This window comes from Eulemur rufifrons, chromosome 3 (genome assembly GCF_041146395.1).
Source record: "Eulemur rufifrons isolate Redbay chromosome 3, OSU_ERuf_1, whole genome shotgun sequence".
Classification (NCBI taxonomy): Eukaryota; Metazoa; Chordata; class Mammalia; order Primates; family Lemuridae; genus Eulemur; species Eulemur rufifrons.
Window position 1 is genome coordinate 91,776,237 of NC_090985.1, and position 26,220 is coordinate 91,802,456.

The window sequence follows — 26,220 nt, forward strand, 5'->3', positions numbered from 1 at the left end:
GTTAAAACATATGGAGTGTTCTTATCACCATTATTGCAAGAGTAGTAGGTAGGGATCTTTAGTTTCTGATGTATCCTTTTATATTGCACTTAATAACAGTTTTTTCCCTAAGTTTATAATATGGATTAAAACTGAAATTGTTTTCCATCTTACAGAGAAAAGGTTATACGAGCTATGCATGCAGAAGGTATTTAATAAATGTTCACATGCTAAAAACAAGTTATTCAAAACATTAAGAAAATGATTAGATTGTTCAAATAAGCAAAATTCACATATATGTCCAGTAAAATTGTAAGTAGACCTGGGTTGCCCAAACCCTGCACATTCCAAAAGTCTTTAAGATTGGCCTTTGGGCTGGGCGCAGGGGCTCACACCTGTAATCCTAACACTCTGGGAGGCTGAGGCAGGAGGATTGCTTGAGCTCAGGAGTTTGAGGTTGCAGTGAGCTATGATGATGCCACTGCACTCTACCCAGGGCAACAGAGTGAGACTCTGTCTCCAAAAAAAAAAAAGACTGGCCCTTGACTGGCTCCTCTAAGCCCTTAGAATATCCTGCCTGTTAAGAACATCTTTGTGTGTCTGGGACTTTGAGTCATGCCGATAGTTTATGCTAACAGTGTGATTTATGGTGAATGTCAGCTTTCGTATGCCTGAGCTTTAGGTCACCCCATATCAGTTTGACCTCTTTGGGTCAGTAGGGCAGGGAGAGGCTGAAGACTGAGTAGCTAAGCTCAGTCACAAAAGCACTGCATGCCTATGTGAATGACCCCACAGCAAAAACCCCCGGACACTAAGGCATAGGTGAGCTTTCTTTTTTTTTTTTTTTTCTTGAGAGAGAGTCTCGCTCTGTTGCCCAGGCTAGAGTGCCATGGCGTCAGCCTAGCTCACAGCAACCTCAAACTCCTGGGCTCAAACAATCCTCCTGCCTCAGCCTCCCGAGTAGCTGGGACTACAGGCATGCGCCACCATGCCCGGCTAATTTTTTCTGCATATATTTTAAGTTGGCCAGATAATTTCTTTTTATTTTTAGTAGAGACGGGGTCTCGCTCTTGCTCAGGCTGGTCTTGAACTCCTGACCTCGAGTTATCCACCCACCTCGGCCTCCCAGAGGGCTAAGATTACAGGCGTGAGCCACCGTGCCCGGCCTAGGTGAGCTTTCTTGGTTGATGACACCTTGTACATGTCACACATCATTGCTGAGAGAATTAAATTACGTCCACGTGACTACTGGAAGGACAACTGGAAGCTTGCAGCTGGTCTTTCCTGGACTTCAACCCATGTGCCTTTTTCCTTTGCTGATTGTAATCTGTATCTTTTTCTGTAATAAAACATAACTGCGAGTATAACAGCTTTTCTGTGTCCTGTGAGTTCTAGTAAATGATCAGACATAGGGTGGTCTTGAGGACCCCAACATGATATATAATGACACTGATGTTTGTTATGTATGCACCAGCTCCAAGAAGTTCTTTACATGTATTAACTTATTTCATTTTCACAACCCTAAGGGATAGTGCTGTTATTGTTTCCATTTTATAGATGGGGCAAAAGCTAAAGAACCAAAAATTCAAATAACATAGGAAAGGCAACACAGAGAGTGGAGAAGATGACAGGTTTATTACCAGCACACAGCTCCTGGGTGTACCTAAGGCCACAGAGAGAGCTGTTTAGCTAAAACATTTAGCATTTCTTCCACCTCCCCATAAAAATAATTTTTTGCCTAAGATTATTTCCTTTCAGGATATGTACATACTGTAGAAAGGATAAAATTAAGAAATCAAGAAGCAAATCAGTAGAAGTGTCTCAGAACAATTGATTTGTACTGTTAAAATCAATCCATTCAAACAGTCCAACTTTATATACCAAGTTGAACCTTTGAAAGTGAAATGGATTTATTTACTGCTGGGATGGAGCAAAGGAAGGGAGCCCCAGCTGATAGTTTATCCTCAGACCTTTGACACATTTCTTATGCATATCTTTCTTTGTTCTAGTGAAGGGCCCAGCGTGTATGGGGAGGGAAGGGTGTAGATTTCTATAAGGAACAGAAAAGCGAAAAATCCAGAAGGCATTACAACAAACAGCAAATATGAAGAAAACCAGCACAGCACAATTACTCACACGGGCCACATCCCTCCAACACCGTGGACAGCTGCCTACCTGCTTTGCCCTGGGGACCCTTGTGAAAATGGGGGATATGGAAGGCCATCTACTTTTAGAGACTTTAAACTGTATTTCTCTTCTTCTTTCATGTGACTTCACTTTATTTCACAACATGGCATGTGAACCGCAGCCACAGAGTTATTAACAGAAGGAAACTTAATCACTCATCTAGACCAACCTGATAAGACATCTTCAGGAATGGGCCATGCGGCCTCTTCTTGAACATATACAACTTGAGAAACCTGCTCCTCCACGTACCTAAAGGGGCAACTCTGCCAGAAAGTTCTTTCTTACATTGAACTCAAATCTGCCCTTTTGAAACTTCTGTGTACTATTATATTTCTGATTCTGGCTTCTGGAGCCACCAGAGTATGTGCAAGTGCCTTCTGGCCCTTCCAGGCCTCCTGCTCAGGTCAGTCAGACTCCTCTTGTGCCACGGAGTCTAAACCTTTGCATGCCCCTGTTGAGGTCATCTCGAATTGCATTAGCCTTTCTGGCACTGATACAACACAGCCAAAGGAAAATGGGGCTGTATCTACACACGCTGCGGTTAACACATTTCTCTCTCATCTTGAAGGTGCTTGGTCGAGTATTAAATCTCATCTTTTTTAAGTTGCCTCATATTTCCAACCTATCTCCATCCTTTTGGATCTTGAAATTTGTTATCCACTCAAATTATTATCTATGATTTTAATGAATGTTGGATTTGTTTCCAGACTCTCCCTTCCCCCTATTTTGGGAGCCCCTGTGGGGGGGAAATCAACAAAGTCTCAAATAATGAGTTTTCAAGCAATCATTTATTCACACTGACTCATGCTAAGAAATCTTTGTGAGCATCTCCTACTCTATGCCAAAGACTGTGAAAAAAATATACAGAAACCTTCATTCTTTTGTGGAAACACTGCTTCAGTTACCCAGCCATAGATCCCCAACAGATATGGGTCACTGTGACAGACATCCAGTTAGCCAGATGAGAGGCAGTTTGGGAGAGGGAAGGTGTTAGCTATGGAAGGGAAGGAAGGAAGGGAAATCTTTCACACAATGACATTATTCACAGTCCTTGTTAAGGTGACTAACTTTCACTCTCTCCTCCACATAGAGTCAAAGTGGAATCTAGATAACTTCTTTCAATAGCTACACTGGAACAGAGACCCAGAATGCAGGCTCTCTGATCTCAGCCATGAGATGCTTTGGTTGAATGGCGGTAACAAAAGGGCGATTCTGAGATATAGGAGCATGATGAACCAAAAGTCACATTTTTTTCCTGGTCTACATTTTCCCTGATGACAATAGCCTTTTTTATTTTCAAAATGACATAATTCCATTTATATGGTCACACAATGAATATTTGCTGTAAGTAACACACTATATTATGAAGTATGAAGTTCATTGAAAAAAAATAGAAAGCAAATGTTACTTTTCAAAAAATCCAGAAAAAAATGAAGTCAACAGAAACATCCTTCTTAAATCTTGCTCTCAGTCCATTTATCTGAGTCAAAATACCCACTGAGAAGACTGACCAACTGCTCACTGATAAAAAATGTCTCCACCACTTCTAAACAGAGTGCTTAGGAATTGTCCATTTAGTACATTAACCATGGATAAGACAATGTCTTGAGGCTTTGTTGTCCAGATCACGCTTGGTAGTAATCTCTCCATTCAGTGACTTTTCCTTCTCACAAGAAGCTTAACACATCTGCTACAGCAAACATTTCTCATGGGTTCTCTTTCCAATACTGAAAGCCAGCTTAACCCCAAGGGCAGGCAGGGCAGTGATTTATTTCAGCCACCATTATCTCAGGTAGCAGCCAACCCTAACAAGGCTTCATTTTATCCTTGATAGCCACATTCTGCTTTCCTGCTACTCTCTCTTTCCCTTCCTCTCTCCCTCTCTCCCACTCTCTCCTCACCTCCCCCCCCCCCCAAATTCGAACTTTTCCCACTTCATGTCATTATATTATTAAAGATCTATGGCTGTGGTTTAATTTTTACTGATTCCAATGGTGATACAATTCCATGAAGATGAAAATGGAAAATGTTGCCCATCAAAATACCAATGACATTTTTAACAGAATAGAAAAAATAATCCCAAAATTTATACAGAAGCACAACAGACCCAGAATAACCAAAGCCATCCTGAGCAAAAAAGAAAAAAACTGGAGGAATCATATTACCTGACTTCAAATTATACTACAGAGCTGTAGTAACCAAAACAGCATGGTACTGGTATAAAAACAGACATGTAGACCAATGGAACAGAATAGAGAATTCACAAATAAATCCATACATCTATAGTGAACTTATTTTCACCAAGGTGTGAAGAGCATATATCGGGGAAAGGACAGTCTCTTTGATAAATGGTGCTGGGAAAACTGGATATCCATATGCAGAAGAATGAAACTAGAACCTTAGCTCTCACCAAATACAAAAATTAAATCAAAATGTATTAAAGACTTAAATCTAAGACATGAAACTATGAAATTACTAAAAGAAAGCATTGAGGAAATGCTTGAGGACATTCGTCTGGGCAAAGACTTCTTGAGTAATACCCCAAAAGACAGGCAACCAAAGCAAAATTGGACCAATGGGGTCACATCAAACTACAAAACTTCTACATAGCAAATGAAACAATCAACAAAGGAAAGAGACAACCCACATAGTGGTAGAAAATATTTGCAAACGACCCATCTGACAAGGGATTAATAAGTAGAACATATAAAGAGCTCCACCAACTCAATAATAAAAAATTAAATAATGGAATTAAAAATGGGCAACAGATCTGAATCGACATTTCTTAAAAGAAGACATACAAATGGCTGGCAGGTATATAAAAAAATGCTCAACATCATTAGTCATCAGAGAAATGCAAATCAAAACTACAATGAGATGTCATCTCATCCTAGTTAAAATGGCTTTTATCAAAAAGACAGGCAATAACAAATGCTGGTGAAGATGTGGAAAAAGGGGGCCCCTTATGCACTGTTGGTGGAAATGTAAATGAGTGCAACCACTACAGATAACAGGACTGATGTTCTCAAAAAACTAAAAATAGAACTACCATATGACCCAGCAATCCCACTGCTAGGTATATATCCAAAAGAAAGGAAATCAGTATATCAAAAAGAGATCTGTACTCCCATGTTTATTGCAGTACTATTCACATAGCCAAGATTTGGAATCAACTTATGTGGCCATCAATGAATTAATGGATAAAGAAAATGTAGTATACATACACAATGAAATATTACTTGGCCATAAAAAAGAATGAAATTCTGTAATTTGCAACAACATGGGTGGAACTGGAGAACATTAAAGTGAAATAAGCCAAGCACAGAAAGATAAACCTTGCATGTTCTCACTCATATGTGGGAGCTAAATATTAAAATAATTGATCTTACGGAGATAGAGAGTAGAGAGAATGATGGTTACCAGATGCTGAGAAGGATAGCTTGGGGGAAGGGTGGTGCAAATAAAGTGGAAGTAATTGATAAGTGCAAAAATATAGTTAGATAGATAGAATGAATAGTATTTGATAGCACAACAAAGTGACTATAGTCAACAATAAGTTATGATATACTTTAAAATAACTAAAAGAGTAGAATTGGAATGTTCTTCACACAAAGAAATGATAAATGCTTAAGGTGATAGATACCCCAATTACCCTGATTTGATTATTACACATTATATGCCTGTATCAAAACATCACATGTACCCTATAAAGATATACAACTATTATATACCCATAATAATTAAAAATTTAAAAAAAGGGAAAACAATTGGCCATGAGTCAGTCCATTCTGCAGACCTACAACTGGACTGAGAGTTCTGCTCTCAGGCAGAGGTTTATGTCCAAAACTTTATTTATGTACTTTATCTCAACAGGTAACAATCACCTTACATTTTTATTTACCAATGAACTGCCATTGCCTGCTTGAGCTATGTGGACTCCTGTAAGAGCTCAGGAAGAAACTCCACTGTCCGACCATGGGCATTCACCAATAGTCATCGAGTGCCAGGGCTGTAAGGAGCCTCAGATGTGATTCAGTCAAATGCTCATTTGAATCAGGTCCTACCTATTCATTTTCCAGGACCATCCTCATCAATTTTTCAAGAAATATTCCACAACACTGGTTTTATTTCTTAAAGTCAACAACAGACTTGGTTTTGTGAAATAGCACAAAATTGTCTATTATCTTAGTGAGCCTATACAAAGACTTCTGAACAGAAAGTAAGATTTTAAAAAGGATATCTATAAAGAATTCTAAGTAATTCTATTCATTTTTTTTTTCCTCCCAGTAACTTCAAGGATCAAGGAATGCCCCAGAGAAGCTCAGGCCTGGGCTTGAATGATGGCTCCACCCCTTGCTTTGTGATCTGGGACGAATCCCCCTCTTCACGTGTAAAGTGGAGCTCTGACAGCACCTGCGTCATGGGGGTGGAGGCAATGAGGGTTGGATGAATTAAGGCACGTAAAGTGTTTAGCCCAGTATCGGCTGGGTGTACACGCTTGTCCTTTCAGCTCTTCTTACTCTTCTGCATTTACAGATAAGAAAGTTGGAGTCAGGAATATTTGGTTCATTTACAAATTTAGCCACAAAGCATGAATTGAACTCAAAGTTCCCATTAGAAAACTTACAATTGTGTGTACTGATACATCACATAGTCTGATACCAAATGAAGGACTAAAATTTCAAAATGGATGAAGACCAACATTTTAAAAATTAAAAATAAGTGATGAAATTATTCTACATGAAAGCTACCCTTATTGCCTTACTTAATATCTTGTAATTTTAGAAGCAACACAAATTCCCATCTGCTTAACATTGTTTATGTAGCTTTCAGTATTTGTAGTTGTTTTCAACTGTGTAAAGCTATATGGAGTTTCTTTCTACTACAATGCCTTCAGTAATGACCTTGATAAGGAAGGTTAAGGAATATTTGTATTACATATATTCTTTTGTTCAGCTACCAAACTCTTCATAATTAGAATCACCCTAGCAGGTAACATGACTTTACTCACTGGGAACAATTAATGTTTTGCAATCTGCTGAATAAAATTTTATTTTGAAAAAGAGAAGCCTAAGTATTTCTCATACAAAGCAGCAAATATTTTCCCTATCAAAGAAAATAAATAAAAAATAAACCTCTCTCCACTTTGACAGTAAAATTTGTCATAATTTACTGAACTGGAATTATAAAGACACCAATCAAAAGAAAATTAATAAATATTCTATTGTTTTTGAAGTGGACTATTTTTAGAGTGAGTCAAACATCAACTCAGAGCACCTGCTTACATGTACTATAACTCAAGTTTAAATGTATAATGTAGTTCTACTGAAATGTGCTGAGCTTGGGCACTGTCTTTATCTTATAACAAGGAAGGAAGACCCAAAAGAAAACACGTGCACCTTCAGGTTGCTTTCCTGAAGTGCTGCACTGCCCAATACACAAGAGGCTACTGAGGACTTGAACTTGGGCCAGGTTGAATGAAGATGGGCTGTAAAGGTAATGTACACACCAAATTTCAAAGACTTAGTATGATAAAAAAGAATGTAAAATATCTCATGAATATTTCCTTAAACTACATATTAAAATTATAATATTTTGGTACATTGGGTTAAATAAAACATATTAAAGTTAATTTCACCTGTTTCTTTGTATTTCTGTAATGTGACTATTAGGCACCTCAAAATCACGTGTGTGGCTTACATTATATTTCAATTTTACAGCATTGGTCTAGAGCCTCATTTACTCCATTATGCTGTGGCTGAGCCTAGAATAATCTACTAATTCTCACTGAGAAATCCATAGTCACGTTAATGAGCCTCGGCAACAATGCCATTGTCTGTCATTGCTCACATTCACTGTTCTAAGCCCTTTCCAGGTGTTAACGCACCTGTCCTCAGACTGGCACATACAAAGCCCCACTTGCCATGAGAACCATGTTCCTAGTATCACTGTCGTTTGAACTCTAGCTAGAAAGAAACTTGGTTAGACTCCATTCATCTGTTATCATTTAGACAAAGGTGAAAATGTACCTGTAATTTTATCTCTAAATAAATAAATATGAATAAAATATCAGGAATTAGCAATTGTCTGTGCTCTTTCCATTCCTCAATGTATTTGCTCATGACTTTTTTTTAACCAAAATATATTTTCCTCTCACTCTTTTGGTCAGGCTAACACTGCCTGGTTTTTAGGGGCCCTGAAGAACAGGTAGCTTTCTCAGCCCCCTTACTCTCAGTAAGGTAGGACCCAGTGCAAACTGCCGTTGTAACATGTAGTGCAATATAATGAATCTTCCCCTTCAAATGTAATGTCTCTTAATAAATCATGCATTTCTTGATGAAAAAAAGCTTCAGGAAGAAATTTAAACTTCTTGAAGAAAAATAAGATTTTTTTAAACATACAGCAAAATTAGCATTAACTTTATGACTACAGATGTTTGTTGCTGTTCATCATAAGAGCCCTCTGAGGGGTGGATAAACTAAGGCAAGAGTACTAGGCCAGGGGTTAGGTACCGCTTCTCATCACTCACGTCACTAACTTGCTGTGTCACTATGGAGCGCCTCACTCAGCCTCTCTGACCCCCATGTAAAATGATGATCTTGGACAAGATGACAATTTTAGCCCCAAGCTGTCATGAATGCTACCAGACTGGGTCACCATCACCATTTGTTCTTGAAAAGAATTAGATTTTATTTTTCAAAATTATATAATTCAGACTTTACGCCGATTTGTTCAAATAGTCCAAGTACCTCTCTACCTCAACATTTGTTTTAACATCATTCTAGAAAAGCATAGAAATACTAAAAATGACAGAGATTGTCCAAACCTGGAAAGCCTTCCCTGAAGTTAGTATGTGCTCAGTACATTAGGTTTCATGATTCGAAAATATTTACCTTTTTTTTTTTTTTTTTTTTGAGACAGAGTCTCACTTTGTTGCCCGGGCTAGAGTGAGTGCCGTGGCATCCGCCTAGCTCACAGCAACCTCAAACTCCTGGGCTTAAGCGATCCTACCGCCTCAGCCTCCCGAGTAGCTGGGACTACAGGCATGCGCCACCACGCCCGGCTAATTTTTTTTTCTATATATATTTTAGTTGGCCATATAATTTCTTTCTATTTTTAGTAGAGACAGGGTCTCGCTCTTGCTCAGGCTGGTCTTGAACTCCTGACCTTGAGTGATCCACCCGCCTCGGCCTCCCAGAGTGCTAGGATTACAGGTGTGAGCCACCGCGCCCGGCCCAACCAAGCTCTTTTAAATCTGATCTGTCACCATGGGTATTCCAGATGTGCACAAAAATTCTAATCAGCACTCAGTAACTCTTGTCTGCTGTGTCTGAAATCAATTTGAGACTATTCTGGAAAAGAAGATTTCAATACACATTTTATTTGGATATTTTTAGGATTATCTCCAGCACAGTTTTCCACCTCCACAGCCATTCATCATCATCAACTACCACAACTATTTCTTGAGCATTTACTATGTGCCAGGTGCTGCACTAAGTATTTAGCCTGCATTATCTTTGTTTAGTCCTCACAATAGTCTTCTGAGATGGGTATTGTAATTCCATTTTGCAGATCAAGAAACTGAGACTCCAAAAAGTTAACTAATTTGCTCAAGATTCTATATTTAGTCATGGAACCAGATTTGGAACCCAGATCTGATTCTATAATCCACATTCTTAAACACTGTATCTTGTACTATACTGTATGAAAAATAGCTACAACTTAGTAAGAAACCAAAGGGCATAGACTTGTATATTCATGTCATCCAATGTTAACATTCAAGTTCTCACAAAAGAATTTCTCCCATTGATATTAATGAATCCAAGAGCTGGCATAATCATCATCTATTATTTATTTAAAAAATTAAGCATAGTGAATGAAATCAGAAAATGGATCTTCATTGAGAAAAAAGTGTTCTAAGAATTATAAGTTATGAAATCATATTTTCAATCTCTAATTACCAGCAGGGTATTTAGTAATACTTCAAAATCCTTTCTTCTAAATGTAACGCATTTACCCAGATAGCTGAGAACACCTGGACTGAACTGCAGTCAGTCCATGCTGAAAGCTGATTAGAGTGCAGAAAGGGAGAAGATGAGAGTTAACTGAGAACAGAGTTCAGCTGCCAGAAGACAAATCAGTCCAGGAACCTGGGGAGAAGGAAGGGGAGCGGGAAGGGGAAGAGAAGGTCACGGTGGGAACTGGCGGCTGCAATTGGACTGGCTGCTTCATTTACTCACAAAAGGGTTTATTGCTCTTCATGAAACTCTGCATTCCTGCCATATTAACTCACCCACCTCAGTTTTTTATGCATAAAGTGAGGATAAATGGTTGCCATACTCTCCACAGGGCTACAAAAGATAAAAGATTTAATAAAGTACTTGAAGCTCTTTGAAGGAGAAATTATATAAACTGCAAGTGTTTATCATCTTACTAACACTTCCCTGAGTATGATCTTTCTGAGCATAAACTACTGATACTCTGCCTCATCCGACACACAGATAGCCGTGCTTACCCACTTGCAGAAAGCCAAAGAAAAGACTTAACAGCAGAAAATAGACACAGAGCAGTAGATTATTCACATTACAAACTTAATTTTACTGAGCAATTTACCAAATGATTCCTTTAAACAGAGTCACCCTAACTGTGAGAGTATTCAAGGTCATAACTAGTGTGTGTTGTCCCCAAATCCTTCATAGGAACCCCAGGTGTCAGTGTGACATCTGCGGAAGTTTTAGGGGCCAATCTGTATCTTAACCAGTCAACTGTCCTTGCAATCATTCAATATTCGGTGTGTGCAGGTTTATTGAGTTTCGAAGAGAGGAATGCACTACTACATGCATTTTGATGTGGGTTCAGGGGTTCTGAGACAGTCAGAGGGAGCGTTAAATTCATGCATTTCTAACATGCAGATATTTCTGGAAAGTTCTTTCCTACCACCAATCATAACTTAATATAGCAACACAGAAAATGACTGCAGGTGCTTACCCCACCTGCTTTGAAAAGAGTCATCTTTCATTAGCATTAGACTGGCACAAAGAGCTGCCAGTCCGCTTCAGAGCATCCCTGATTGTTACATTCCCTCTGAACCCGGGGGTGCACACCCTCCCGGAGTTACTTTGGTGGAACTTAGAATATGACGCTCTGAAGCAGGTAGAGAAATGCCAGAAGGCGCCAACGACTGAGAAAATGTTGATGACTCTCATTCATTTCATCTGCGGGATGAGTTTGAAAAGGATAGCTAGTGTTCTTGATAAAAACTACCTTTTATAGTTCTGTTTTTTTAGTCAAATGACAGTATAGAAATGCATCTATTTTGCCATTACTAGATTAGCCTGAAGATCTACTTTCCTCCTGAATCTTCCCCACTCGAGATGGGGTCTGGGGAACAGTGTAGGGCATGGAAAGATGGAAAGGGTGATGAAGGAAGTTGCTTTTCTTTTTTTTTTTTTTTTTTTTGAGACAAGGTCTCACTCTGTTGCTCAGGCTAGAGTGCCGTGGCGTCAGCCTAGCTCACAGCAACCTCAAACTCCTAGACTCAAGCAATCCTACTGCCTCAGCCTCCCGAGTAGCTGGGACTACAGGCATGCGCCACCATGCCCGGCTAATTTTTCTATATATATATTTCAGCTGTCCATATAATTTCTTTCCATTTTTAGTAGAGACAGGGTCTCGCTCTTGCTCGGGTTGGTCTTAAACCCCTGAGCTCAAACAATCCGCCCGCCTCGGCCTCCCAGAGTGCTAGGATTACAGGCGTGAGCCACCGCGCCCGGCCAGGAAATTGCTTTTCAACTGTCATAAGGGCTGGCAGGGATGGGAATGGACATTCAAGATGGTAGTGTGAGTAAAGGGAAATGCCCACAGAAGGTGCTCCATAAACCACTGCAGAATGAATGAACGAACATATGAATACACAGATAGTGTGAAAACAAATGTGATATAGGAGACAGCATTTTACTTGGAATGAGGAGGACTGAGCTTAAAATATTTTGCCACCTACCAGCTTGATGATCTGGGGTAAGTCATTTAACTGCTCTGTCCCTTAGGCACTCTATCTATAACACAAGGATTATAGCCCATTTTTATCTAGTTTAAATATATATATATTTAAATTCTCAATACTTGAGTGGCTCAGTTTTCAAGAACCCTCTGAACGAGTCCAGGGAACATCTGCAATGCAGTGTGGCATGTGGGAGATGACTACGCTCTAGGACCTTGCCACTCAAAGCGTGGTCCCCAGGCCAGCAGCATGGGCAGGCCTGGGAGCTGGTTAGAGATGCAGATTCCCAGGCCCACTCCAGACCAGAATCTGCATTTTAACATGATCTCAGTGCTTTGTGTGCACATTAAAATTTTCAAAGCTTTGCTCTAGAGCAATCAACAGCTCGCACACAGGTAGGAAATATCCCAGGTGAGTCAGAATTGTGCATTATGGAATCAACAAATATTTATGAAGCCCCTCTTAGTGCTGGGCATATTAGTCTAGGTGCCAGGCCACAGGACTGCACCGAGCAGATAAGGCCCTCTTTGCAGAGCTGGTGGGAGTGGACATGGACCATGAACAAACACACAAGCAGATGGCACGTTTAGGAAAGTGTCAGTGCTGGGAAGCAAATGAATCCAGGTGACGCGGTGGGCCCTGGGGAAAGTGGGTCACGGTGTTTAGGGAGGATGCGTCTCCGCCACGATGAGTGTCCAGCAATGCGATGCGTCTGTGGAGGGGCCAGTTACCCCCCTCGTTCCGTCTGCCACCCGGAGCGAGAATTCGCTGATCCCTTTCTATCTCTGATCCAGTTACTTCTCAGCTCCTCCATTTCAACACCGCAGTTCATTATTCAACTGCAAAGGTGTCTTAGAGCTACAATTTAAGCTGCCCGAGGGAGCACTGAGATTCAAATTGGATCATTGTTTTACTTTGGTTCAAATTAAAGGTCATTTTCAAAGTTTTACATAAAAGTCAGATTTTACAATAAAATATCCCGGTCGGTAGCCTGAACTATGATTTTAGTCAAACCCTGAAGACTAACCAGGGTATACCCTAGTTAGGTAAGTTCTTACAAGAATATTTTTATTAACATTGCCTTCTCTTTGTTCATTTCCTTCATTCATTCTGCACTCAAGGAATATGTACTGGGCATTCATTTTGGCCTGCCTCTGGGCTAGGCATGAGAAATACAACCAAGCAAAAGGCAAACATGCCACCTGTCCCATTTCCTCCTTCCAAAGCGAAGGCCCCTGACTGTGTTCTTGTTCCTATTCCTTCTGGCCCCCTTAAAGGCACTGTCCCCCCATGTATCCTCTTTGTTTTATGTCAAATTGCAGAGCCAGGGCTCAGGGTGATGGGCTGCTTGCACGTTTTCCCTTAGATCCTGTTGGTGAGTAACTGGTAATATCTCTGCCTCCTGACTCAGCGCTCCCAGGCCAACACCCATATCTCCTATGCGTGAGGCCCCTCCTAGATTCACTTCCTTTCCCATAAACTGAGATTGTATCACCAAGCACTTCAGTCTTTCTCTTGACCATACACTAAGCTCCTTTCATCAATTCCCAGCCCTGGACGACCCCCAGCAATATGACTCCTACAAGTCAGCCGGAGAGCAGCCGAGAAATGCAGACCCCACTACCCAGGAACATGGAGATCATTATAAACCTTTATTCCCTCTCACACCAGCCCTTGAAACTGCATTCCACCTTCTTTGTTTCCTCCACGCCATTTCAAGCCCTCCCTGATTCTCCACAAATTTCACCCCAGACACCTCTGTACCACCTTACCTAAAAATCCTCCTGCACACTAGTCTCACTGTCCGGGCTTGCCCTACTTCCCTGGGAAAATGGAAGCCAGCAGAGCCCGGGGAGCTCCCCAGCGTTGGGCCACCACAGGTGCAGGTGTCTGGTTCCTGTGAAGGGAACTTCCTGCTCTTGGCAAGACAGAAACCCCCTCCACTCAGGCCCTGGGTCCTGACCCATCTCACCCACTTGGTGTCACCAATTGTTCCCTCTCCTACATCTTCAGATTCTCCCTCTTTACTGGAGCCTTGTTATTGGCATTGAAATATCCTAGCAGCCCCGTTTTCAACAAAACAGAAAGAAGATGATGAAGAAGAGGAAGACAACGATGAAAAAATAGGAGGAAATAAAAGAAAAACAGAACAAAAACAACAATAAAGCCCCTTGGATCCTCACGCTCCTCTTCATATACAAATATCTCCTCCACCTTCACAGCTGAACTTCACAGAAGTGTTTATGTTCTCTTCCTCTGATCTTCACCTCCTGCCTATTTCTGAACCTGCTGCATCCTGACGTGCACCCACGTGACTCCGTCACAGCTCTCAGTAAGGCTGCCAATGGCCTTCCCGTCATTATGTCCAATGACGCCTCTCCATCTTCCTCTCACTCAGCATCACAGAAGCAGTCAATAGAGCAGGACACTCAATGTCTCCCTCACTCTATCTCTCTGGCTTTTACAACACCACATCTGGTTTATGCCCTGCCATTCTCAGTGCTCCTTGGTGTCTTGTGCTGTATGAACTTCACATAGTGGACTTTCTTGCAGATAAAACACAGGCACTTATCCCTCTCTTCTCATCCTGCAAGTCCTCCCTGGGACTTCTCCTCCATTCCCTTGCCTTGCATTCCTTCTTTATGCCTTTGAGTCCCTAATTTGTAATATATATATTCATTCTAGGATTCTCTCCTGAGCTTTAGAACTGAGTGTCCAACATCCTGCAGGACCGCTCTGACGGGAGCCACACGAGCCCTCACGCTAACCATGCCCAACACTGAACTCACGATCTTCTCCCCGGTGAGCAGCTCCTTGCAGAGTTCCTCACCTCGGCAAACAGGAGTACAGTCCATCCAGCTGCACATGCACTGGTCCCTAGTTGCTCCTAAAGCTTCTTACCTTCATCCCAGTGGCCACTTGCTCATCACTTGTTGATTCTGTTCACTATTTTTGAGTCCGTCGTCTTCTCTCCACCTCTGCACTGAGCACCCCAATCCAAGGGACCACGGTCTCTCTCAAGCACTATCATGACAGCCCCAGACAGTCTCCCTGCACTTATTCTGCTCGCCCTCAATTTGTTCTCCTCACATCACAGTGAGATTTTTAATAAACTTCTCTATTTATCTTACTCCCCTGCTTAAAACCTTTCTGCAACTTTCCACCGCTCACGGGATAAAATCCAATATCCTTATCTGCCCTACGGAGCTTGGCACGGTGGGCCCCTGCATGTCTGCACAGCCAGCCTTACCCTTGCTTTCTACTCTCCAACATCTCTGGTCTTTTCTTTTTTTAATTCCAAATTTCACTGGATCTAAGATGTTATCAATTGTAGGACATGTCCTGATTTCAGGGATTTTTACTGTGAAGAAAAATGCATCTTACAAATTGATAGAACATGGAGGTCCCTGGGCCTGGCCCTTCCAGCTGCAGGCTATTTGCTCCCATTTCCACGCCTCCCCTTTCGCCTGGGGAACTTTTTCTCATCCTCCAAGTCTCAGCTTGCATGTGACTTTCTCAGGAAAGCTCTTTCTGACTCCTACCCGAGTCAGGTTAGGACCCTCCCCATGCATCTGCACCCTCATGGTACATTGTAATTTTTCAAAACATGAGGATCATGAAAGAGCTGTTTAAATGGTATTAATACTGTGCTTAAAGTCTGTCTCCCTTCCTGGACCGTGGAGGGATTCGGGGGCACCGCAGGAGCAGCGTCTGCCCCGTTAACCCCCCGTTGACCACACTGTCCTCGGCAGGCAGCACTTGCACTTACTTCATTTAAGCCTCACAGCACAATGATAAGGCAGAGCTATTATTACCTGTTTTATAGAGAGGAAAACTGGGTCACAGAGAGATAGCTACTCTGGTCACACAGCTACTAATTTGAACCCATAAAATCCCATTCCAGATTCTGTTCTTTTAATTGCCCTCTATGCTTTTTATATCCTAGCACTTAGTAGACAATAAATATTGAATAAATGAATACAATTTTCAAAAATATAAGTATCATAAATATTAATTGTTAACAGAAATTCAGAAACTGAGAGAAATAAGCCTGAGAGTTGCTTATCAACAACCTTCAAGACGATGCTAAATTCTCATCCAATGTTGATTGCAAAGACGGTGCTGCTGTCTTGTGCCATGACGGATGGCTGATGGTATCTTCCTCATCACTCTGCAGAATAAAATGCTCCTAACAGCATTTACTGCCACACAACTTTTCCTTCTTTTCTTCCTTTGTTCTTTCCTCCCCCTTTCTTTTAAATTTCCCTTGTTCTCCCTCCCTTATCCCTCCCTCTTTCCTTCTCCACCCCAGAAACTATGTAGTGAGCACCTATTATACACCAGGGGAATGGGTGAAGCACAGGCCCCTGACGGTGAGGAAAACGGCACAGTCCAACCCTCGGAGGACACGTACTCTACGCAAGGGAGATTTACTACCAACAGGCACAGAATTACAGAACTGTGGTCCCTACTAAGACAAAAACAGAGTTTGGCGCTAGACACAGCAGGATGGGCAGGGAGGGGCTCAGGGGCACAGGGAAGGTGAAGAACGTCCCCCCGGGGGCCTGGACGTATGAACCAGACCTGACGGACAAGGTGCTGGCCATGAGCGAGGGAGGAGCGTCCAGGGCAAGGCAGTCCCAGAGCAGGAAGCAGCCCTGCACACTGAAGGAAGGGCGAAGGCAGCGTGGCCAGGCTGAGTGCACCAGGGAGGGCCTGTGTGAAGGCGAGCAGCCCCCAGGTGACGCAGGAGGATGGTGGGAAGCCTTTGGAGAGCGTTAGGTGGAGACGTGGCATCATCATGAATGTGAAGATGACACTCAAGAGCACAGGGTAACAATGTAGATCTGTGAGTCAGAGCAGGAGCAACACTGGTAAAGACCAGGAAAGATGTAGTCGTCATCTAGGCCAGAGGGCAGGCTTCGCTGGGGACCTGGGACAGGGGAGGTGAGTGGGAACCGAAGGCTCCTGTGAAGACAAGGTCCTCTTGGCAGACCGAGGGGAAGAGAGGCGGGGGCTGTGTTGCTAACTGCCCCCTCTCCTGGGCTCGGCCTTTGTGCCCTGCACCCACGGCGCCTGGCCACATTCTGGGTGCAGGGCTCCCAGGGTACAAAAGACCCTACACTGGCCCTACGCATAAATTAAGGCAGAGAAGAGGGAACTGGGCAGTGCAGTTCTGACTTCTGATGAGGAACTCAAAGCATCTCCCTTCAAGCCACCATGCCTAATCATTACCTACGTCTCCGTTACAGGGCTGGGAATTTTTGTTTTGAGTGAGAAACTTTTGTTTGGGAAGAAATAAAAACTGTAACAAAAGGGCAGTCCTTACGCACAATGCTGCACAAAAAAGGTAAGAGCCATCACACTGTTTTTCCGCGGTGCTCTGTCCATGGCTTTCCCACCCTGTTGCCCTCTGACCCCAGCAGCAACCTTGAGCTCACGCGGATCCTCACATACACTTTGTAGTCAAGGAAGCTGAGACTCAGAGAGGCTGAGGGACTTGCCCAGGGTTTTATAATTAAACTAATCAATGGAAGAAAACGAGCAGATTGGAAAATAAAAACAGAGAGCAAAAGAAAAGTGTAAGCACGGCCTCAATCTCACAGAGCTGAAGCAAGCAGGCCAGGGTTAGGATGGGAAACCCTGAACATGGCGCTCTGGGCCCACCTTGAAGAGCTGCAGGGGACAGTGAGGGGGCCAGTCCGGGACCCAACAGGTGCGTTGTCAGTGGGGCAGGGAAGGAGTCTCCCATGAAAGCCTCAAAAGTTTGACAATGCTCATTTATAGCCTTTGCAAAAACTCAAATACCACAGTTTGGACATCTTAAACTCAACTGATATCTACAACAAAGTTTGCCTAAACCTAAAAAGGAACTCGAACAATCTATGCGAGCCACACAATGTTTTTAAGAATGATATTGTGCAGAGACTTCTACCATGTATTACATCAAATATTTGTTTTCGTCCATATGATCATGAAAGCTTGTGAGGGAGATTCATTGCAGGCTAGATGCTGGGCACAGACAGCATCGGCTTAATTGGAATAGGGCAAAATGTTTGTTTACCAATAGCAATATGTCACAAGAAATAAACATTCCTTGTCTTTCCTGCCTGGGCTATAGCTCCCTCTCCAAGTGATTGTGTCTGAGCACAGTGCTTCAGCAAACAGCAGTCTTCCCCGGAACACAACACTGTGAGTAATCAAAGGGTTTGCTTTTGAAACTACTCCCAGGGAGTTCACGTACATCTGTTCATTTCCCTCTAAATTCAACCCTCTTTCTTTGCTTCGCTGGTAGCTTAGAACTCTTTATCTAAAAATTTTTCATGCTATTCTTTAAAAAGAAGAGAAAATATGCCCCTGTACACAACATTTTAACTAGCCTCATTTATTCTCTTATTGATTAGTTCCTTTGTATGGATTTTCTGTCACTCCAATGTTACATGGCGACATAGGATGTACTTGTAAGGAGGTGCCCCCTTCAATTCCGTCAGAGGAAAGAAAGCTGCATGAAAGCAGAACATCCATCTCAGCCCCATGCACAAGTTACAGTGAGGCTTCGCAGTTAATTTTCCTTGTTCTTTAAAAAATGTTAACAAATTCCTTTCAGCATCTGTGGAACACTCCAGTATCCAATAACCAACATAAAACACCAGGCATCTATGGCTTACCCTAGAAGTCTTGGCTTCTAGAGGTGACGATATCTCAGGCATCAGCTGCCTGAGTAGCAGTGGTACCCCAAAACTAAGAAGTTCAATCACGTTGGAGCTGGACACCAGACACCAGGCAACTTAGAGGACAGTGAAAGTTGTGGTTCGTTCGTGAAGAAATGATGCATTATATAGTGTTATTGAATGAGACGGCCATATGGGACATCTGTCCCTGGGCCACACAGTGAAATGGACCCTTTGCCCTGGCTGCTCAGAAAACAAGGGTCCTCCTGTTCCCACAGTGCCACCCCTCATTCTTGTCATATGGGTGGTATTTCATGATGATGTCTTACATCTGCTGGAAATGAGTAGTTATCCAGCAGATGCACATGTTCACCCTCCAAAAAGAGGACTTCATGCTGAAAGATCACCAAGGTCATGGCCAGTTCTACTGACAGCTGAGAACAGTTAAACTGACTTTTACCATCTAGGCAGGGACCAAGTGGGAAAATATGGCCTAAAATTTCTTTCTGGCTCAGAAATTTGAACTCAATCCAGGCAATCTTCCTTCTCTCCCTGCCCAAATCATACGGTTTGCTTATCTTCATGACGTCTTCTCACTTCTTCCATGTGGGCTCTAGGAAGGGTGTTTAGGGACTGTAAGGAGGAAGGTATTTGACCAAAAGAATCAAAAGTAGCCTTCCATGGCACAGCTGGCTTAAAAGCTTTGGCCCTTCCATACAAGACTAGATTGAGTCATTTCTCTGAAAGTTGTGGCTGTTCTTTGCAGATGCAATTGGAGATGCGGCTAGGATCTTTCAGGCTTCCTTCTCTGTGAATATTTTTCTGGATCCTTGATAAGTACTAAAGGTTTAACTTTATGATCAGGCTGTACCAACAACTTACCTCAGGATTCCTAGAATTTGTAAGAATTGGGTTTCGACTTTATACAAATGGTGTTATCATATGGTTTAAAAAAAAAAAAAAAAATACTGGGAACAAATATCTTTAAATCTAAATGCCCACCAAAGGCAGTGGAGTCACAGCTATGTCATGTCAACTTAGGAAGTCAGTACAGGATTAATAACCAAAATGTTATATTTGTGATCTTCCGTAGGAGCAGTGCAATGTTGTCACTTTGCTGACACAGTTTTTTGATTTCATGAAACACAGGAGCATGTGATCTCAGCCCAGAGGAAATGCTCACTAAATATTTGTTGAATAGACACGGTTGGGGTGGGCATGACCACTGCTCTCTGCCTCAGATCCTACACATATTAGAACACCTCTCTGGGACTCTCCAGAGTCACTCTGGCTCTCCTTTTCCTCAAACTGACTCCATTTGACCTCAGTAGCTGCTGTGGCTGTGTCACACGCAGAGGCTGGCACCTCGAAAGGTGGAGGTACCGGGCTCCATTCAGCTCTCTTGCAGCACAAGGGAAGCCAAAATGTGCTTTTCTGCCCATGGTAATCTCTAGACTTCCAAGAAGGAGCCATGGCTCCTCTGTCATTAGGCTGGGGTTTCTCTTTTAGTGCTGAGACATGAACGCTTATTCGGTAAATTCATGAGCTGAATGAGGTTAAAATACCAGATAGTATATTTTTAAAAAAATAATCCTTTTGCTTATATAATAGCGGGGATGCCAGACTGAGCCCAGACAGAAATGCAGATGAGTCTGAGCACACCAGGAGGGGCCTCGAGGAAACCATGAAGATGGGAATTGTCAGTCAGGGTTCAGCCTACTTGGGTTTCCATGAACCTAAATCAGCTTCCTGGTTTTCCCGTTCAGTCACCAGAGCAGTGTGTTCCATACTCTAGTCTCTGGGAGACAAGTATGGGGTGAGATGTTAACAGCTGTTCCACCCAGAAAGACTCCTGGGATAAAATAGGTTTGGTAATGCAGCTCTTTTCCCTGCAGGACTTTTTAGGATCTTAGCTAGGATAACTGGAGGAAGAAAAACATTTTCTAAAATCTTGGTACCAGTGTAAAAAGGGCACATCTCTGCACCACACGCTTATATTTTTTTAAACTAAAATATTAAATATGTGTGGAACATCTGCTGTGTACAAGACACCAAGCTTTGGAAGAAGCAGTGTGATTGCAAAGAAAAAATCCTCAGACTCAATGTTAGGGGGCTTCAACTTTTGTTCCAGCTGTTTCACAGAAGTAGCAATGGGGGAAAGGATGGAGCAGGTATTTTTACATTGTCGTTACTGTTTCATAAGACTTTATGAAAACTTCGCATTTACCATCTATGAGACTAAAATTTAGATTAGCATTAAGTAACTTCGTTTTTATTAAAATTCAAGATCTTAGAATAATTTTGTGAAGTAACACTGATTACATTGTGGCAGCATGAATTTGTGATTACTTAATTAATGCAATGTCCTCAGTAGCCAACATCTTTCAACACACACACACACACACACACACACGCACACAAGCACACACACACACATACACCACGTGGGGGATGACAGACAAGGTCCTTAGTGTTAGAAATTCTGATGACCCCTAGATGACCTCTAAGGACTCCCTCCAGATCTAAAATTTTAAAAGCCCTTGATAATAAGGAGAATGATAAAATGTATTTTATACAAAATTTTATATAAAATTTTTGTCGAGACAGTTTAGATTGCAAACAGAGGCTGTTTGCCGTGGTATAACAAAGAGAAACCTATGCAAGCTCAACGAGAGGATGGCCTAAGATCCACACTTCCTTTTGCTGACGGCCCTGGCAGGAGCCACCTGCCATCACTGCATGGTGGGGACACACACTTCTGATGTGATCCACGCCTCTCCTCTAGGAGGCCACCCACCCCCTGCCTGTACTAATCCTGTGTAGTCCTGGATTGCACCCTGCCCTCCACCAGGGTGGCCACATGCCCTGTCCCTGCCCACGGCAAGGGGTCCACAGGCAGCACAAAGCCTGGCTCTTCAAGGTCCTCCCTTTTATTTTTGCCCAAAAATATCAGGAAAGATACTCTTTATTTCCTAGACATCATCATGTCTGTTGTCTGTAGCTGCCATCAGGACAGACTAAGATGAAAAGAAACCAATGAGAGAATGAAGTAATGCACCTGAGAGCAATCTGTGATCTCTAACATGTTTCAAGAGCACCAGCCATAACCTTCTCCTGAGCGTTGCATGTCATGAGTATGGTTCCCCAAACTTCTATCTCTGGATGAATAATCTGCATCTAGATGCCTTCAGTTTGGGGGAATGACTCAGGTTTCTCAGTCTGAATCAAAATTACAAGCTAAAATTTACATGAGGCTTACCACCAGTAATCTTTAGGAAATGATGTGTATAGATGTATGTGTATGTACATATATTTGAAAAGCTCTCCCGAAGTGGCTAATCATTCACCAGTACTTACTTCAAGATGGTGTTTCTGTGTGTGCAGACATATCCCTTTATAATAGCATCTATAGCCATTTTAATTACTTTATCAGTAATAAAGGCTAGAACTAGGATGTAATTAATATCTATGGTCTAATCATGAAAAGAGATGTCACAAAATCTACACAGATTAAAAAATCATGCACTTACTTCCCGAGGCAGAAATTTCAGGCCTGCACTCCTAAATACACCTGTAGCAGGCCTGCTGGTTCACAACTCTACATCTGTGGTCCCCTAACCCCAGGCCACAGAGCGATACCAGTCTGTGATCTGTTAGGAAACAGGCTACACAACAAGAAGTGAGTGGCAGGTGAGCAAGTGAAGCTTCATCTGTATTTACAGCTGCTCCCCATTGCTCACATCACTGAGCTCCGCCTCCTGTCAGATCAGCAGTGGCATTAGATTCTCATAGGAGCATGAACCCTACTGTAAACTGTGCCTGCGAGGGATGTAGGTTGCAGCTCCTTATGAGAGTCTAACGCCTGATGATCTGAGGCGGAGCTGAGGCAGTGATGCTAGTGCTGGGGAGCGGCTGCAAATACAGATTATCATCAGCAGAGAGGTTTGACTGTACAATAAATGTAATGTGCTTGAATCATCCCAAAACTATCCTCCCCATCCCCCTTCCCGGTCTGTGGAAAAATTGTCTTCCATGAAACCGGTCCCTGGTGCCAAAAAGGTGGGGGACTGCTGCTCTACGCCATTTCCTCTCCCTTCTTAGCTGGCAAGAGCCCCTTTTGTTTAGGCTCTGCCACCCCCACCGTGAGAATCGGAGGTAGACTCCTGCCTGAGAAGGCTCCAGTTGTGCTGGACACAGTGGGGAAACCTGGGTTCTCGTGGTCACCACTGAGCCGCTGGAATCACATCGCTGCAGCCGCCTGACCTTGAGACATCTCATATGCAATAATAAATGTTCCTTTTTGCCTAATGTAGCTCGTTCGGGGATTTCTCTTATTTGCAACAAAATTAATCATAATTAATACAAAACTTATTTACTGTTCTTTGTTGGAGAGTTTTAAATTTGGCTACCTACTGTCCAAACTTAAAACATATTCAAGTAGTGAATTAGGAGAAAACAGGATGCTACAGACACGTACTCCTAAGAACAGAAAGAACAACTGATAGTGTGGGAGGAAGGAAATGGACTCCTAAAAAATAAAATAAGAAACAATAATAAAAAGTTAAAAATACAAACTTAAGGTTATTTAGAATCAGAGCAGAGAACGCTACATACCTCAATAGCTCACCAAGGCATCACTGTATTAAAGAAAAAAAAATATTGAAATAATCTGTTTAGAGAAATTTTTATCTAAATCTATCTTGCTTTTTAAAAAGTTTTACTGCTTCAGGGTTGAGCTACAATTATCTGGAGAGAAAATAGAGCTTGTTAGAACCACTTATCAGCTGAGAGTTTCAGGCTTCTCGGCTTTCACTCTGCGTGTGCACCAGAAAGCATCGCTCAAGAGTACTTTGGAATGCGGTGGCCACTTGTGCTCAGAAGCCACATTATAAAAGTGATCAGGTCCCAGGGACAATCCACTTAACTCCAGATGGACCTGAGGCGTGTTGGGAACTATGCAGGGCTCAGGACAATAGGCGACGTGCACCCACTGGAAATTACAGCGCTGCCCAGAAGACAGACCCTTGTCATCTGGCTCGGAATAAAGAGGCACTTTCTAACAACAACACCATGTCACAGGGGACACACTGGCCCAGAAGCTGCCTGCCCTCTCTGGCCAGTGCAAGCTGAGGCTGGCTGACAGTCTGTGCTGGGGAATAGACCACTCTATCTGCTGGGAAACTGGAAAAGATGACCTATAAAGTCTTCTCCAATTCTGTTTCCAATTTTCCCACAACCCTGTGGGTTCTGAGGGGTCAAAAATATACAATGAATGACGGCTGCTCTGCTCCTGGTCAGTAAGGCACCTGCCAGCAGACACACGCCAACAACAGGGCCAGTCCCTCCCGGCCAGTATCTCTGCCCATCCTGCTGTGGCCTGAAATCCCCAGGCAAGGGTCGAGAATATTGTCACAAAGGACAGGAGTGGACGGGATACCTTGGTGGCCTTGGTGGGGGAAATGAGATGTGTACACAATTGCTAGCTTCTCCGGCCAGCTAGTCTTACATTTTGGCTCCCATAGCTAAAGGAAAGTACTTATCTTCCAAAGCCCAGGTTTGCCAGGCCTTCCTCTGTGGAACTACTCTGAGAGTCGTCCTGGCTGAAATTAGTGACGCTGCCTCAGAACAGTGCGGCAGGCTCCTCCTTTGTAGCAAGTCTCCTATTCTGCGTGGTAGTTGTTTGTGCGTGTTCTCTCCCTTACTAGGATGTAAGTTCCTATCAGCAGGATCTGTGAGAGCCTTATTAAAGATGGGGACAGGGGTGGAAATTGGCTCTTTCCCTCTGGGAACTGACTATGACATGCTGATGGCTCAGATGATTGTTTTAGCAATAAACAAATTTTTTAGCAATAACGTGTTTTTAATTAAGGTATGTACATTTTTAGACATGCTGTTTTGCACTTAATAAACCACCGTATAGTATAAACATAACTTTAGTATGTGCTGGGAAACCAAAACATGCATGTGACTCACCTTATTGTGATATTTGCTTTATTGCAGTGGCTAGAAATGAGCCCGTAGTATCCCTGAGATGTGCCTGTATTCATCTAGCATGGACAGGTGTCTGCTGTGTCTGCCATGTGTTGGACATTGAATTGGATTCTTGGGGAGGAGTAAGATGACTAAGAGTTAGACAAAGTCTTTTCCCTCCAGAAATCACAATCTAATAGTGGAAGCTGTCACCCCTGTTGACCCTAAATATTAACTCGGAGGTGCAGCTTGGAGGTAGGACATGTCTGTTCACTAAAAACAGATGTAATGCTGTGACTGGTCACCTGGAAAAAAGAGGCAAATTTCTGTTTTATGCCACTTGACTTTGGAAGTTTAGATATCTATGAAGGTATGATGGCCTTATCTAAAATTCTCTAAAGATTAGTAGGAACAAGCACCCAAGGTGTCCCTGTCCCTGCCCATGGAGTGACTAGAGAGAGACAGCAGAGGATTCAAAGTGTGAGGAAGAGAAAGTAGCATGCTGTGTCTTATAGTGGGTACAAACACAGAGCTCTGAGCCAACTCGGCCATTTACATGCTGTGTGACCTTAGATGGTTGTTTAACCTCTCTGAGTCTCAGTTTCATCATGTGTGAAATGGGAATACCAATAGTACATTTCTCATACAGTTATGGTGAGAATTAAGAGAGTTAATGTAGGTAAAGAGCTCAGAACATGCCTGGAACATATCCAGTACTCAGTGGCACGACTTGTTGCCATTATTGTCATTGTGCTGTCATCTGGACTGAAAGTGGGTCAGAACCGGGGCCAGAGAATACCATCAGTACCAGTAAGTTCAGTCCCTTCACTGGAGAGACACAAGCCAACCTCTCAGCTACCATGACCAACACTTCCTAGAGAACACTAATTACTAACCTGGAAATAAATAAATTTCCAGACTCCTCCAGTCCCAACACAAAAGGCCTCCCAGACACTTGTGTGCTATGTTCACAACTGGACAAGGAGTGCGGAGACACTCGTCCTCGAGCTCTCTCTTGATTCAGAACATCAACAGATGCCCAGGCACCCCAAGGAGACTTGAACGCTGATACTCCTCCTTTTCCCTATCCCAATATCACCAGCATGGGGCCCATCTTCCTCTGCTTTGGTGTTAGTTCTGACTGTCGTCTTTCCATCTGAGAGCCCCCACATCAGCCTTCTGATGGCTTTTAATCTCTGCTCCACAAACCATTTCCCTGCTAACTCCAACATCCCTATACAACCCAGAATTTATGTCATTTCTCTGCTTGCTGATGTCTGGTGAGGAAATATAGATGAAAACAAAAATGACACAGTGTTTCCTCACCACAGGATTATCATTAGAATTAAAGTTTGGTAATAGCAAGTGTTTTTCCAGCATCTGGAGAAGATTTTCACATGCAGCTGGTGAGAG

General features: G+C 42.6%; 1 protein-coding gene across 1 annotated transcript in view; it reads right to left on the minus strand.

Annotated features, from left to right (window-relative positions):
- CLVS1 (clavesin 1) overlaps positions 1-26,220 on the minus strand; it is a 191,508-nt gene that overhangs the window by 4,135 nt on the left and 161,153 nt on the right. The window lies entirely within an intron of this gene.